This window comes from Entelurus aequoreus, linkage group LG19, assembly GCF_033978785.1.
Source record: "Entelurus aequoreus isolate RoL-2023_Sb linkage group LG19, RoL_Eaeq_v1.1, whole genome shotgun sequence".
Classification (NCBI taxonomy): domain Eukaryota; kingdom Metazoa; phylum Chordata; class Actinopteri; order Syngnathiformes; family Syngnathidae; genus Entelurus; species Entelurus aequoreus.
This window is the reverse complement of record NC_084749.1, coordinates 3453070-3467641: the sequence shown is the minus strand read 5'-3', so window position 1 is coordinate 3467641 and position 14572 is coordinate 3453070. Positions and strand designations below refer to the sequence as shown.

Below are 14572 nucleotides of genomic sequence, written 5' to 3'. Positions count from 1 at the left end.
AAAATTGGATTTTTTCTAAGTACAAAATCGAGAGTGGCTAAAAATCACCTCTTTTTCCTTCTCTCGATCAGACACTTAGAAAAAAAACGAAAAAAAAAAAAAAAAAAATTTGGATTTTTTCTAAGTACAAAATCGAGAGAGGCTAAAAATCACCTCTTTTTCCTTCTCTCGATCAGACACTTAGAAAAAAAACGGAAAAAAAAAAAAAAAAAAAAATTGGATTTTTTCTAAGTACAAAATCGAGAGAGGCTAAAAATCACCTCTTTTTCCTTCTCTCGATCAGACACTTAGAAAAAAAACGGAAAAAAAAAAAAAAAAAATTGGATTTTTTCTAAGTACAAAATCGAGAGTGGCTAAAAATCACCTCTTTTTCCTTCTCTCGATCAGACACTTAGAAGAAAAACGGAAAAAAAAAAAAAAAAAAATTTGGATTTTTTCTAAGTACAAAATCGAGAGTGGCTAAAAATGACCTCTTTTTCCTTCTCTCGATCAGACACTTAGAAAAAAAAATGAAAAAAAAAAAAAAAAATTGGATTTTTTCTAAGTACAAAATCGAGAGAGGCTAAAAATCACCTCTTTTTCCTTCTCTCGATCAGACACTTAGAAAAAAAACGGAAAAAAAAAAAAAAAAAATTTGGATTTTTTCTAAGTACAAAATCGAGAGAGGCTAAAAATCACCTCTTTTTCCTTCTCTCGATCAGACACTTAGAAAAAAAATGGAAAAAAAAAAAAAAAAAATTTGGATTTTTTCTAAGTACAAAATCGAGAGTGGCTAAAAATCACCTCTTTTTCCTTCTCTCGATCAGACACTTAGAAGAAAAAGGGAAAAAAAAAAAAAAAAAATTTGGATTTTTTCTAAGTACAAAATCGAGAGTGGCTAAAAATGACCTCTTTTTCCTTCTCTCGATCAGACACTTAGAAAAAAAAATGGAAAAAAAAAAAAAAAATTGGATTTTTTCTAAGTACAAAATCGAGAGAGGCTAAAAATCACCTCTTTTTCCTTCTCTCGATCAGACACTTAGAAAAAAAACGGAAAAAAAAAAAAAAAAAATTTGGATTTTTTCTAAGTACAAAATCGAGAGAGGCTAAAAATCACCTCTTTTTCCTTCTCTCGATCAGACACTTAGAAAAAAAACGGAAAAAAAAAAAAAAAAAATTTGGATTTTTTCTAAGTACAAAATCGAGAGTGGCTAAAAATCACCTCTTTTTCCTTCTCTCGATCAGACACTTAGAAAAAAAAAAGAAAAAAAAAAAAAAAAAATTTGGATTTTTTCTAAGTACAAAATCGAGAGAGGCTAAAAATCACCTCTTTTTCCTTCTCTCGATCAGACACTTAGAAAAAAAACGGAAAAAAAAAAAAAAAAATTGGATTTTTTCTAAGTACAAAATCGAGAGAGGCTAAAAATCACCTCTTTTTCCTTCTCTCGATCAGACACTTAGAAAAAAAAATGAAAAAAAAAAAATAAAATTGGATTTTTTCTAAGTACAAAATCAAGAGAGGCTAAAAATCACCTCTTTTTCCTTCTCTCGATCAGACACTTAGAAAAAAAACGGAAAAAAAAAAAAAAAAAATTTGGATTTTTTCTAAGTACAAAATCGAGAGAGGCTAAAAATCACCTTTTTCCTTCTCTCGATCAGACACTTAGAAAAAAAACTGAAAAAAAAAAAAAAAAAATTTGGATTTTTTCTAAGTACAAAATCGAGAGAGGCTAAAAATCACCTCTTTTTCCTTCTCTCGATCAGACACTTAGAAAAAAAACTGAAAAAAAAAAAAAAAAATTTGGATTTTTTCTAAGTACAAAATCGAGAGAGGCTAAAAATCACCTCTTTTTCCTTCTCTCGATCAGACACTTAGAAAAAAAACGGAAAAAAAAAAAATCAAAATTTGGATTTTTTCTAAGTACAAAATCGAGAGTGGCTAAAAATCACCTCTTTTTCCTTCTCTCGATCAGACACTTAGAAAAAAAACGGGAAAAAAAAAAAAAAAATTTGGATTTTTTCTAAGTACAAAATCGAGAGTGGCTAAAAATCACCTCTTTTTCCTTCTCTCGATCAGACACTTAGAAAAAAAAATGAAAAAAAAAAAAAAAAAATTGGATTTTTTCTAAGTACAAAATTGAGAGTGGCTAAAAATCACCTCTTTTTCCTTCTCTCGATCAGACACTTAGAAAAAAAAATGAAAAAAAAAAAAAAAAAATTGGATTTTTTCAAAGTACAAAATCAAGAGAGGCTAAAAATCACCTCTTTTTCCTTCTCTCGATCAGACACTTAGAAAAAAAACGGAAAAAAAAAAAAAAAAATTGGATTTTTTCTAAGTACAAAATCGAGAGAGGCTAAAAATCACCTCTTTTTCCTTCTCTCGATCAGACACTTAGAAAAAAAACTGAAAAAAAAAAAAATAAAATTTGGATTTTTTCTAAGTACAAAATCGAGAGAGGCTAAAAATCACCTCTTTTTCCTTCTCTCGATCAGACACATAGAAAAAAAACGGAGAAAAAAAAAAAAATTTGGATTTTTTCTAAGTACAAAATCGAGAGTGGCTAAAAATCACCTCTTTTTCCTTCTCTCGATCAGACACTTAGAAGAAAAACGGAAAAAAAAAAAAAAAAAATTTGGATTTTTTCTAAGTACAAAATCGAGAGTGGCTAAAAATGACCTCTTTTTCCTTCTCTCGATCAGACACTTAGAAAAAAAAAATGAAAAAAAAAAAAAAAAAATTGGATTTTTTCTAAGTACAAAATCGAGAGAGGCTAAAAATCACCTCTTTTTCCTTCTCTCGATCAGACACTTAGAAAAAAAACGGAAAAAAAAAAAAAAAAAATTTGGATTTTTTCTAAGTACAAAATCGAGAGAGGCTAAAAATCACCTCTTTTTCCTTCTCTCGATCAGACACTTAGAAAAAAAACGGAAAAAAAAAAAAAAAAAATTTGGATTTTTTCTAAGTACAAAATCGAGAGTGGCTAAAAATCACCTCTTTTTCCTTCTCTCGATCAGACACTTAGAAAAAAAAATGAAAAAAATAAAATAAAATTGGATTTTTTCTAAGTACAAAATCAAGAGAGGCTAAAAATCACCTCTTTTTCCTTCTCTCGATCAGACACTTAGAAAAAAAACGGAAAAAAAAAAAAAAAAAATTTGGATTTTTTCTAAGTACAAAATCGAGAGAGGCTAAAAATCACCTTTTTCCTTCTCTCGATCAGACACTTAGAAAAAAAACTGAAAAAAAAAAAAAAAAAATTTGGATTTTTTCTAAGTACAAAATCGAGAGAGGCTAAAAATCACCTCTTTTTCCTTCTCTCGATCAGACACTTAGAAAAAAAACTGAAAAAAAAAAAAAAAAATTTGGATTTTTTCTAAGTACAAAATCGAGAGAGGCTAAAAATCACCTCTTTTTCCTTCTCTCGATCAGACACTTAGAAAAAAAACGGAAAAAAAAAAAATCAAAATTTGGATTTTTTCTAAGTACAAAATCGAGAGTGGCTAAAAATCACCTCTTTTTCCTTCTCTCGATCAGACACTTAGAAAAAAAACGGGAAAAAAAAAAAAGAAATTTGGATTTTTTCTAAGTACAAAATCGAGAGTGGCTAAAAATCACCTCTTTTTCCTTCTCTCGATCAGACACTTAGAAAAAAAAATGAAAAAAAAAAAAAAAAAATTGGATTTTTTCAAAGTACAAAATCAAGAGAGGCTAAAAATCACCTCTTTTTCCTTCTCTCGATCAGACACTTAGAAAAAAAACGGAAAAAAAAAAAAAAAATTTGGATTTTTTCTAAGTACAAAATCGAGAGAGGCTAAAAATCACCTCTTTTTCCTTCTCTCGATCAGACACTTAGAAAAAAAAATGAAAAAAAAAAAATAAAATTGGATTTTTTCTAAGTACAAAATCAAGAGAGGCTAAAAATCACCTCTTTTTCCTTCTCTCGATCAGACACTTAGAAAAAAAACGGAAAAAAAAAAAAAAAAAATTTGGATTTTTTCTAAGTACAAAATCGAGAGAGGCTAAAAATCACCTTTTTCCTTCTCTCGATCAGACACTTAGAAAAAAAACTGAAAAAAAAAAAAAAAAAATTTGGATTTTTTCTAAGTACAAAATCGAGAGAGGCTAAAAATCACCTCTTTTTCCTTCTCTCGATCAGACACTTAGAAAAAAAACGGAAAAAAAAAAAAAAAAAATTTGGATTTTTTCTAAGTACAAAATCGAGAGTGGCTAAAAATCACCTCTTTTTCCTTCTCTCGATCAGACACTTAGAAAAAAAACGGAAAAAAAAAAAAAAAAAAATTGGATTTTTTCTAAGTACAAAATCGAGAGAGGCTAAAAATCACCTCTTTTTCCTTCTCTCGATCAGACACTTAGAAAAAAAACTGAAAAAAAAAAAATAAAAATTTGGATTTTTTCTAAGTACAAAATCGAGAGAGGCTAAAAATCACCTCTTTTTCCTTCTCTCGATCAGACACTTAGAAAAAAAACGGAAAAAAAAAAAAAAAAAATTTGGATTTTTTCTAAGTACAAAATCAAGAGAGGCTAAAAATCACCTCTTTTTCCTTCTCTCGATCAGACACTTAGAAAAAAAACGGAAAAAAAAAAAAAATTTGGATTTTTTCTAAGTACAAAATCGAGAGAGGCTAAAAATCACCTCTTTTTCCTTCTCTCGATCAGACACTTAGAAAAAAAACTGAAAAAAAAAAAAAAAAAATTTGGATTTTTTCTAAGTACAAAATCGAGAGTGGCTAAAAATCACCTCTTTTTCCTTCTCTCGATCAGACACTTAGAAAAAAAAATGAAAAAAAAAAAAAAAAAATTTGGATTTTTTCTAAGTACAAAATCGAGAGAGGCTAAAAATCACCTCTTTTTCCTTCTCTCGATCAGACACTTAGAAAAAAAAAGGAAAAAAAAAAAAAAAAATTTGGATTTTTTCTAAGTACAAAATCGAGAGAGGCTAAAAATCACCTCTTTTTCCTTCTCTCGATCAGACACTTAGAAAAAAAACGGAAAAAAAAAAAAAAAAAAAATTGGATTTTTTCTTAGTACAAAATCGAGAGTGGCTAAAAATCACCTCTTTTTCCTTCTCTCGATCAGACACTTAGAAAAAAAACGGAAAAAAAAAAAAAAAAAATTTGGATTTTTTCTAAGTACAAAATCGAGAGAGGCTAAAAATCACCTCTTTTTCCTTCTCTCGATCAGACACTTAGAAAAAAAACGGAAAAAAAAAAAAAAAAAAAAATTGGATTTTTTCTAAGTACAAAATCGAGAGAGGCTAAAAATCACCTCTTTTTCCTTCTCTCGATCAGACACTTAGAAAAAAAACGGAAAAAAAAAAAAAAAAAATTTGGATTTTTTCTAAGTACAAAATCGAGAGTGGCTAAAAATCACCTCTTTTTCCTTCTCTCGATCAGACACTTAGAAGAAAAACGGAAAAAAAAAAAAAAAAAATTTGGATTTTTTCTAAGTACAAAATCGAGAGTGGCTAAAAATGACCTCTTTTTCCTTCTCTCGATCAGACACTTAGAAAAAAAAATGAAAAAAAAAAAAAAAAATTGGATTTTTTCTAAGTACAAAATCGAGAGAGGCTAAAAATCACCTCTTTTTCCTTCTCTCGATCAGACACTTAGAAAAAAAAACGGAAAAAAAAAAAAAAAAAATTTGGATTTTTTCTAAGTACAAAATCGAGAGAGGCTAAAAATCACCTCTTTTTCCTTCTCTCGATCAGACACTTAGAAAAAAAATGGAAAAAAAAAAAAAAAAAATTTGGATTTTTTCTAAGTACAAAATCGAGAGTGGCTAAAAATCACCTCTTTTTCCTTCTCTCGATCAGACACTTAGAAGAAAAAGGGAAAAAAAAAAAAAAAAATTTGGATTTTTTCTAAGTACAAAATCGAGAGTGGCTAAAAATGACCTCTTTTTCCTTCTCTCGATCAGACACTTAGAAAAAAAAATGGAAAAAAAAAAATAAAATTGGATTTTTTCAAAGTACAAAATCAAGAGAGGCTAAAAATCACCTCTTTTTCCTTCTCTCGATCAGACACTTAGAAAAAAAACGGAAAAAAAAAAAAAAAATTTGGATTTTTTCTAAGTACAAAATCGAGAGAGGCTAAAAATCACCTCTTTTTCCTTCTCTCGATCAGACACTTAGAAAAAAAAAAGAAAAAAAAAAAATAAAATTGGATTTTTTCTAAGTACAAAATCAAGAGAGGCTAAAAATCACCTCTTTTTCCTTCTCTCGATCAGACACTTAGAAAAAAAACGGAAAAAAAAAAAAAAAAAATTTGGATTTTTTCTAAGTACAAAATCGAGAGAGGCTAAAAATCACCTTTTTCCTTCTCTCGATCAGACACTTAGAAAAAAAACTGAAAAAAAAAAAAAAAAAATTTGGATTTTTTCTAAGTACAAAATCGAGAGAGGCTAAAAATCACCTCTTTTTCCTTCTCTCGATCAGACACTTAGAAAAAAAACGGAAAAAAAAAAAAAAAAAATTTGGATTTTTTCTAAGTACAAAATCGAGAGTGGCTAAAAATCACCTCTTTTTCCTTCTCTCGATCAGACACTTAGAAAAAAAACGGAAAAAAAAAAAAAAAAAAATTGGATTTTTTCTAAGTACAAAATCGAGAGAGGCTAAAAATCACCTCTTTTTCCTTCTCTCGATCAGACACTTAGAAAAAAAACTGAAAAAAAAAAAATAAAAATTTGGATTTTTTCTAAGTACAAAATCGAGAGAGGCTAAAAATCACCTCTTTTTCCTTCTCTCGATCAGACACTTAGAAAAAAAACGGAAAAAAAAAAAAAAAAAATTTGGATTTTTTCTAAGTACAAAATCAAGAGAGGCTAAAAATCACCTCTTTTTCCTTCTCTCGATCAGACACTTAGAAAAAAAACGGAAAAAAAAAAAAAAATTGGATTTTTTCTAAGTACAAAATCGAGAGAGGCTAAAAATCACCTCTTTTTCCTTCTCTCGATCAGACACTTAGAAAAAAAACTGAAAAAAAAAAAAAAAAAAATTTGGATTTTTTCTAAGTACAAAATCGAGAGTGGCTAAAAATCACCTCTTTTTCCTTCTCTCGATCAGACACTTAGAAAAAAAAATGAAAAAAAAAAAAAAAAATTTGGATTTTTTCTAAGTACAAAATCGAGAGAGGCTAAAAATCACCTCTTTTTCCTTCTCTCGATCAGACACTTAGAAAAAAAACGGAAAAAAAAAAAAAAAAATTTGGATTTTTTCTAAGTACAAAATCGAGAGAGGCTAAAAATCACCTCTTTTTCCTTCTCTCGATCAGACACTTAGAAAAAAAACGGAAAAAAAAAAAAAAAAAAAATTGGATTTTTTCTAAGTACAAAATCGAGAGTGGCTAAAAATCACCTCTTTTTCCTTCTCTCGATCAGACACTTAGAAAAAAAACGGAAAAAAAAAAAAAAAAAATTTGGATTTTTTCTAAGTACAAAATCGAGAGAGGCTAAAAATCACCTCTTTTTCCTTCTCTCGATCAGACACTTAGAAAAAAAACGGAAAAAAAAAAAAAAAAAAAAATTGGATTTTTTCTAAGTACAAAATCGAGAGAGGCTAAAAATCACCTCTTTTTCCTTCTCTCGATCAGACACTTAGAAGAAAAACGGAAAAAAAAAAAAAAAAAATTTGGATTTTTTCTAAGTACAAAATCGAGAGTGGCTAAAAATGACCTCTTTTTCCTTCTCTCGATCAGACACTTAGAAAAAAAAATGAAAAAAAAAAAAAAAAAAATTTGGATTTTTTCTAAGTACAAAATCGAGAGAGGCTAAAAATCACCTCTTTTTCCTTCTCTCGATCAGACACTTAGAAAAAAAACGGAAAAAAAAAAAAAAAAAATTTGGATTTTTTCTAAGTACAAAATCGAGAGAGGCTAAAAATCACCTCTTTTTCCTTCTCTCGATCAGACACTTAGAAAAAAAATGGAAAAAAAAAAAAAAAAAATTTGGATTTTTTCTAAGTACAAAATCGAGAGTGGCTAAAAATCACCTCTTTTTCCTTCTCTCGATCAGACACTTAGAAGAAAAAGGGAAAAAAAAAAAAAAAAAATTTGGATTTTTTCTAAGTACAAAATCGAGAGTGGCTAAAAATGACCTCTTTTTCCTTCTCTCGATCAGACACTTAGAAAAAAAAATGAAAAAAAAAAAAAAAAAAATTTGGATTTTTTCTAAGTACAAAATCGAGAGAGGCTAAAAATCACCTCTTTTTCCTTCTCTCGATCAGACACTTAGAAAAAAAACGGAAAAAAAAAAAAAAAAAATTTGGATTTTTTCTAAGTACAAAATCGAGAGAGGCTAAAAATCACCTCTTTTTCCTTCTCTCGATCAGACACTTAGAAAAAAAATGGAAAAAAAAAAAAAAAAAATTTGGATTTTTTCTAAGTACAAAATCGAGAGTGGCTAAAAATCACCTCTTTTTCCTTCTCTCGATCAGACACTTAGAAGAAAAAGGGAAAAAAAAAAAAAAAAAATTTGGATTTTTTCTAAGTACAAAATCGAGAGTGGCTAAAAATGACCTCTTTTTCCTTCTCTCGATCAGACACTTAGAAAAAAAAATGGAAAAAAAAAAAAAAAATTGGATTTTTTCTAAGTACAAAATCGAGAGAGGCTAAAAATCACCTCTTTTTCCTTCTCTCGATCAGACACTTAGAAAAAAAACGGAAAAAAAAAAAAAAAAATTTGGATTTTTTCTAAGTACAAAATCGAGAGAGGCTAAAAATCACCTCTTTTTCCTTCTCTCGATCAGACACTTAGAAAAAAAACGGAAAAAAAAAAAAAAAAAATTTGGATTTTTTCTAAGTACAAAATCGAGAGTGGCTAAAAATCACCTCTTTTTCCTTCTCTCGATCAGACACTTAGAAAAAAAAAAGAAAAAAAAAAAAAAAAAATTTGGATTTTTTCTAAGTACAAAATCGAGAGAGGCTAAAAATCACCTCTTTTTCCTTCTCTCGATCAGACACTTAGAAAAAAAACGGAAAAAAAAAAAAAAAATTTGGATTTTTTCTAAGTACAAAATCGAGAGAGGCTAAAAATCACCTCTTTTTCCTTCTCTCGATCAGACACTTAGAAAAAAAAATGAAAAAAAAAAAATAAAATTGGATTTTTTCTAAGTACAAAATCAAGAGAGGCTAAAAATCACCTCTTTTTCCTTCTCTCGATCAGACACTTAGAAAAAAAACGGAAAAAAAAAAAAAAAAAATTTGGATTTTTTCTAAGTACAAAATCGAGAGAGGCTAAAAATCACCTTTTTCCTTCTCTCGATCAGACACTTAGAAAAAAAACTGAAAAAAAAAAAATAAAAATTTGGATTTTTTCTAAGTACAAAATCGAGAGAGGCTAAAAATCACCTCTTTTTCCTTCTCTCGATCAGACACTTAGAAAAAAAACTGAAAAAAAAAAAAAAAAATTTGGATTTTTTCTAAGTACAAAATCGAGAGAGGCTAAAAATCACCTCTTTTTCCTTCTCTCGATCAGACACTTAGAAAAAAAACGGAAAAAAAAAAAATCAAAATTTGGATTTTTTCTAAGTACAAAATCGAGAGTGGCTAAAAATCACCTCTTTTTCCTTCTCTCGATCAGACACTTAGAAAAAAAACGGGAAAAAAAAAAAAAAAATTTGGATTTTTTCTAAGTACAAAATCGAGAGTGGCTAAAAATCACCTCTTTTTCCTTCTCTCGATCAGACACTTAGAAAAAAAAATGAAAAAAAAAAAAAAAAAATTGGATTTTTTCTAAGTACAAAATCGAGAGTGGCTAAAAATCACCTCTTTTTCCTTCTCTCGATCAGACACTTAGAAAAAAAAATGAAAAAAAAAAAAAAAAATTGGATTTTTTCAAAGTACAAAATCAAGAGAGGCTAAAAATCACCTCTTTTTCCTTCTCTCGATCAGACACTTAGAAAAAAAACGGGAAAAAAAAAAAAAAAATTGGATTTTTTCTAAGTACAAAATCGAGAGAGGCTAAAAATCACCTCTTTTTCCTTCTCTCGATCAGACACTTAGAAAAAAAACTGAAAAAAAAAAAAAAAAAATTGGATTTTTTCTAAGTACAAAATCGAGAGAGGCTAAAAATCACCTCTTTTTCCTTCTCTCGATCAGACACATAGAAAAAAAACGGAGAAAAAAAAAAAAAAATTTGGATTTTTTCTAAGTACAAAATCGAGAGTGGCTAAAAATCACCTCTTTTTCCTTCTCTCGATCAGACACTTAGAAGAAAAACGGAAAAAAAAAAAAAAAAAATTTGGATTTTTTCTAAGTACAAAATCGAGAGTGGCTAAAAATGACCTCTTTTTCCTTCTCTCGATCAGACACTTAGAAAAAAAAAATGAAAAAAAAAAAAAAAAAATTGGATTTTTTCTAAGTACAAAATCGAGAGAGGCTAAAAATCACCTCTTTTTCCTTCTCTCGATCAGACACTTAGAAAAAAAACGGAAAAAAAAAAAAAAAAAATTTGGATTTTTTCTAAGTACAAAATCGAGAGAGGCTAAAAATAACCTCTTTTTCCTTCTCTCGATCAGACACTTAGAAAAAAAACGGAAAAAAAAAAAAAAAAAATTTGGATTTTTTCTAAGTACAAAATCGAGAGTGGCTAAAAATCACCTCTTTTTCCTTCTCTCGATCAGACACTTAGAAAAAAAAATGAAAAAAATAAAATAAAATTGGATTTTTTCTAAGTACAAAATCAAGAGAGGCTAAAAATCACCTCTTTTTCCTTCTCTCGATCAGACACTTAGAAAAAAAACGGAAAAAAAAAAAAAAAAAATTTGGATTTTTTCTAAGTACAAAATCGAGAGAGGCTAAAAATCACCTTTTTCCTTCTCTCGATCAGACACTTAGAAAAAAAACTGAAAAAAAAAAAAAAAAAATTTGGATTTTTTCTAAGTACAAAATCGAGAGAGGCTAAAAATCACCTCTTTTTCCTTCTCTCGATCAGACACTTAGAAAAAAAACTGAAAAAAAAAAAAAAAAATTTGGATTTTTTCTAAGTACAAATCGAGAGAGGCTAAAAATCACCTCTTTTTCCTTCTCTCGATCAGACACTTAGAAAAAAAACGGAAAAAAAAAAAATCAAAATTTGGATTTTTTCTAAGTACAAAATCGAGAGTGGCTAAAAATCACCTCTTTTTCCTTCTCTCGATCAGACACTTAGAAAAAAAACGGGAAAAAAAAAAAAGAAATTTGGATTTTTTCTAAGTACAAAATCGAGAGTGGCTAAAAATCACCTCTTTTTCCTTCTCTCGATCAGACACTTAGAAAAAAAAATGAAAAAAAAAAAAAAAAAATTGGATTTTTTCAAAGTACAAAATCAAGAGAGGCTAAAAATCACCTCTTTTTCCTTCTCTCGATCAGACACTTAGAAAAAAAACGGAAAAAAAAAAAAAAAATTTGGATTTTTTCTAAGTACAAAATCGAGAGAGGCTAAAAATCACCTCTTTTTCCTTCTCTCGATCAGACACTTAGAAAAAAAACTGGAAAAAAAAAAAAAAAAATTTGGATTTTTTCTAAGTACAAAATCGAGAGAGGCTAAAAATCACCTCTTTTTCCTTCTCTCGATCAGACACATAGAAAAAAAACGGAGAAAAAAAAAAAAATTTGGATTTTTTCTAAGTACAAAATCGAAAGTGGCTAAAAATCACCTCTTTTTCCTTCTCTCGATCAGACACTTAGAAAAAAAAATGAAAAAAAAAAAAAAAAAATTGGATTTTTTCTAAGTACAAAATCAAGAGAGGCTAAAAATCACCTCTTTTTCCTTCTCTCGATCAGACACTTAGAAAAAAAACGGAAAAAAAAAAAAAAAAAATTTGGATTTTTTCTAAGTACAAAATCGAGAGAGGCTAAAAATCACCTCTTTTTCCTTCTCTCGATCAGACACTTAGAAAAAAAACGGAAAAAAAAAAAAAAAATTTGGATTTTTTCTAAGTACAAAATCGAGAGTGGCTAAAAATCACCTCTTTTTCCTTCTCTCGATCAGACACTTAGAAAAAAAAAAGAAAAGAAAAAAAAAAATTGGATTTTTTCTAAGTACAAAATCAAGAGAGGCTAAAAATCACCTCTTTTTCCTTCTCTCGATCAGACACTTAGAAAAAAAACGGAAAAAAAAAAAAAAAAATTTGGATTTTTTCTAAGTACAAAATTGAGAGAGGCTAAAAATCACCTCTTTTTCCTTCTCTCGATCAGACACTTAGAAAAAAAACGGAAAAAAAAAAAAAAAAAAATTTGGATTTTTTCTAAGTACAAAATCGAGAGTGGCTAAAAATCACCTCTTTTTCCTTCTCTCGATCAGACACTTAGAAAAAAAAAAGAAAAAAAAAAAAAAAATTGGGTTTTTTCTAAGTACAAAATCAAGAGAGGCTAAAAATCACCTCTTTTTCCTTCTCTCGATCAGACACTTAGAAAAAAAACGGAAAAAAAAATAAAAAATTTTTGGATTTTTTCTAAGTACAAAATCGAGAGAGGCTAAAAATCACCTCTTTTTCCTTCTCTCGATCAGACACTTGGAAAAAAAACGGAAAAAAATAAAAAATAATTTGGATTTTTTCTAAGTACAAAATCGAGAGAGGCTAAAAATCACCTATTTTTCCTTCTCTCGATCAGACACTTAGAAAAAAAAAAGAAAAAAAAAAAAAAAAATTGGATTTTTTCTAAGTACAAAATCAAGAGAGGCTAAAAATCACCTCTTTTTCCTTCTCTCGATCAGACACTTAGAAAAAAAACGGAAAAAAAAAAAAAAAAATTTGGATTTTTTCTAAGTACAAAATCGAGAGAGGCTAAAAATCACCTCTTTTTCATTCTCTCGATCAGACACTTAGAAAAAAAACGGAAAAAAAAAAAAAAAAAAATTGGATTTTTTCTTAGTACAAAATCGAGAGTGGCTAAAAATCACCTCTTTTTCCTTCTCTCGATCAGACACTTAGAAAAAAAAAAAAAAAAAAAAAAAAAAATTGTATTTTTTATAAGTACAAAATCAAGAGAGGCTAAAAATCACCTCTTTTTCCTTCTCTCGATCAGACACTTAGAAAAAAAACGGGAAAAAAAAAAAAAAAAATTTGGATTTTTTCTAAGTACAAAATCGAGAGTGGCTAAAAATCACCTCTTTTTCCTTCCCTCGATCAGACACTTAGAAAAAAAAATGAAAAAAAAAAAAAAAAATTTGGATTTTTTCTAAGTACAAAATCGAGAGAGGCTAAAAATCACCTCTTTTTCCTTCTCTCGATCAGACACTTAGAAAAAAAACGGAAAAAAAAAAAAAAAAAATTTGGATTTTTTCTAAGTACAAAATCGAGAGAGGCTAAAAATCACCTCTTTTTCCTTCTCTCGATCAGACACTTAGAAAAAAAAAAGAAAAAAAAAAAAAAAAATTGGATTTTTTCTTAGTACAAAATCAAGAGAGGCTAAAAATCACCTCTTTTTCCTTCTCTCGATCAGACACTTAGAAAAAAAACGGAAAAAAAAAAAAAAAAATTTGGATTTTTTCTAAGTACAAAATCGAGAGAGGCTAAAAATCACCTCTTTTTCCTTCTCTCGATCAGACACTTAGAAAAAAAAAAGAAAAAAAAAAAAAAAAATTGGATTTTTTCTTAGTACAAAATCAAGAGAGGCTAAAAATCACCTCTTTTTCCTTCTCTCGATCAGACACTTAGAAAAAAAAAAGAAAAAAAAAAAAAAATGTATTTTTTATAAGTACAAAATCAAGAGAGGCTAAAAATCACCTCTTTTTCCTTCTCTCGATCAGACACTTAGAAAAAAAAACGGGAAAAAAAAAAAAAAAAATTTGGATTTTTTCTAAGTACAAAATCGAGAGTGGCTAAAAATCACCTCTTTTTCCTTCTCTCGATCAGACACTTAGAAAAAAAACGGAAAAAAAAAAAAAAAAAAATTTGGATTTTTTCTAAGTACAAAATCGAGAGTGGCTAAAAATCACCTCTTTTTCCTTCTCTCGATCAGACACTTAGAAAAAAAAATGAAAAAAAAAAAAAAAAAATTGGATTTTTTCTAAGTACAAAATCGAGAGAGGCTAAAAATCACCTCTTTTTCCTTCTCTCGATCAGACACTTAGAAAAAAAACGGAAAAAAAAAAAAAAAAAATTTGGATTTTTTCTAAGTACAAAATCGAGAGAGGCTAAAAATCACCTCTTTTTCCTTCTCTCGATCAGACACTTAGAAAAAAAACGGAAAAAAAAAAAAAAAAAATTTGGATTTTTTCTAAGTACAAAATCGAGAGAGGCTAAAAATCACCTTTTTCCTTCTCTCGATCAGACACTTAGAAAAAAAAAAGAAAAAAAAAAAAAAAATTGGATTTTTTCTAAGTACAAAATCAAGAGAGGCTAAAAATCACCTCTTTTTCCTTCTCTCGATCAGACACTTAGAAAAAAAACGGAAAAAAAAAAAAAAAAATTTTGGATTTTTTCTAAGTACAAAATCGAGAGAGGCTAAAAATCACCTCTTTTTCCTTCTCTCGATCAGACACTTGGAAAAAAAACGGAAAAAAAAAAAAAAAAATTTGGATTTTTTCTAAGTACAAAATCGAGAGAGGCTAAAAATCACCTATTTTTCCTTCTCTCGATCAGACACTTAGAAA

At 28.1% G+C, this 14572-nt stretch overlaps 1 protein-coding gene across 1 annotated transcript in view; it reads left to right on the top strand.

Moving 5' to 3' along the window:
* Window positions 1-14572, top strand: part of lpla (lipoprotein lipase a) — a 743422-nt gene that overhangs the window by 218438 nt on the left and 510412 nt on the right. The gene's annotated exons all lie outside the window — the stretch shown is intronic.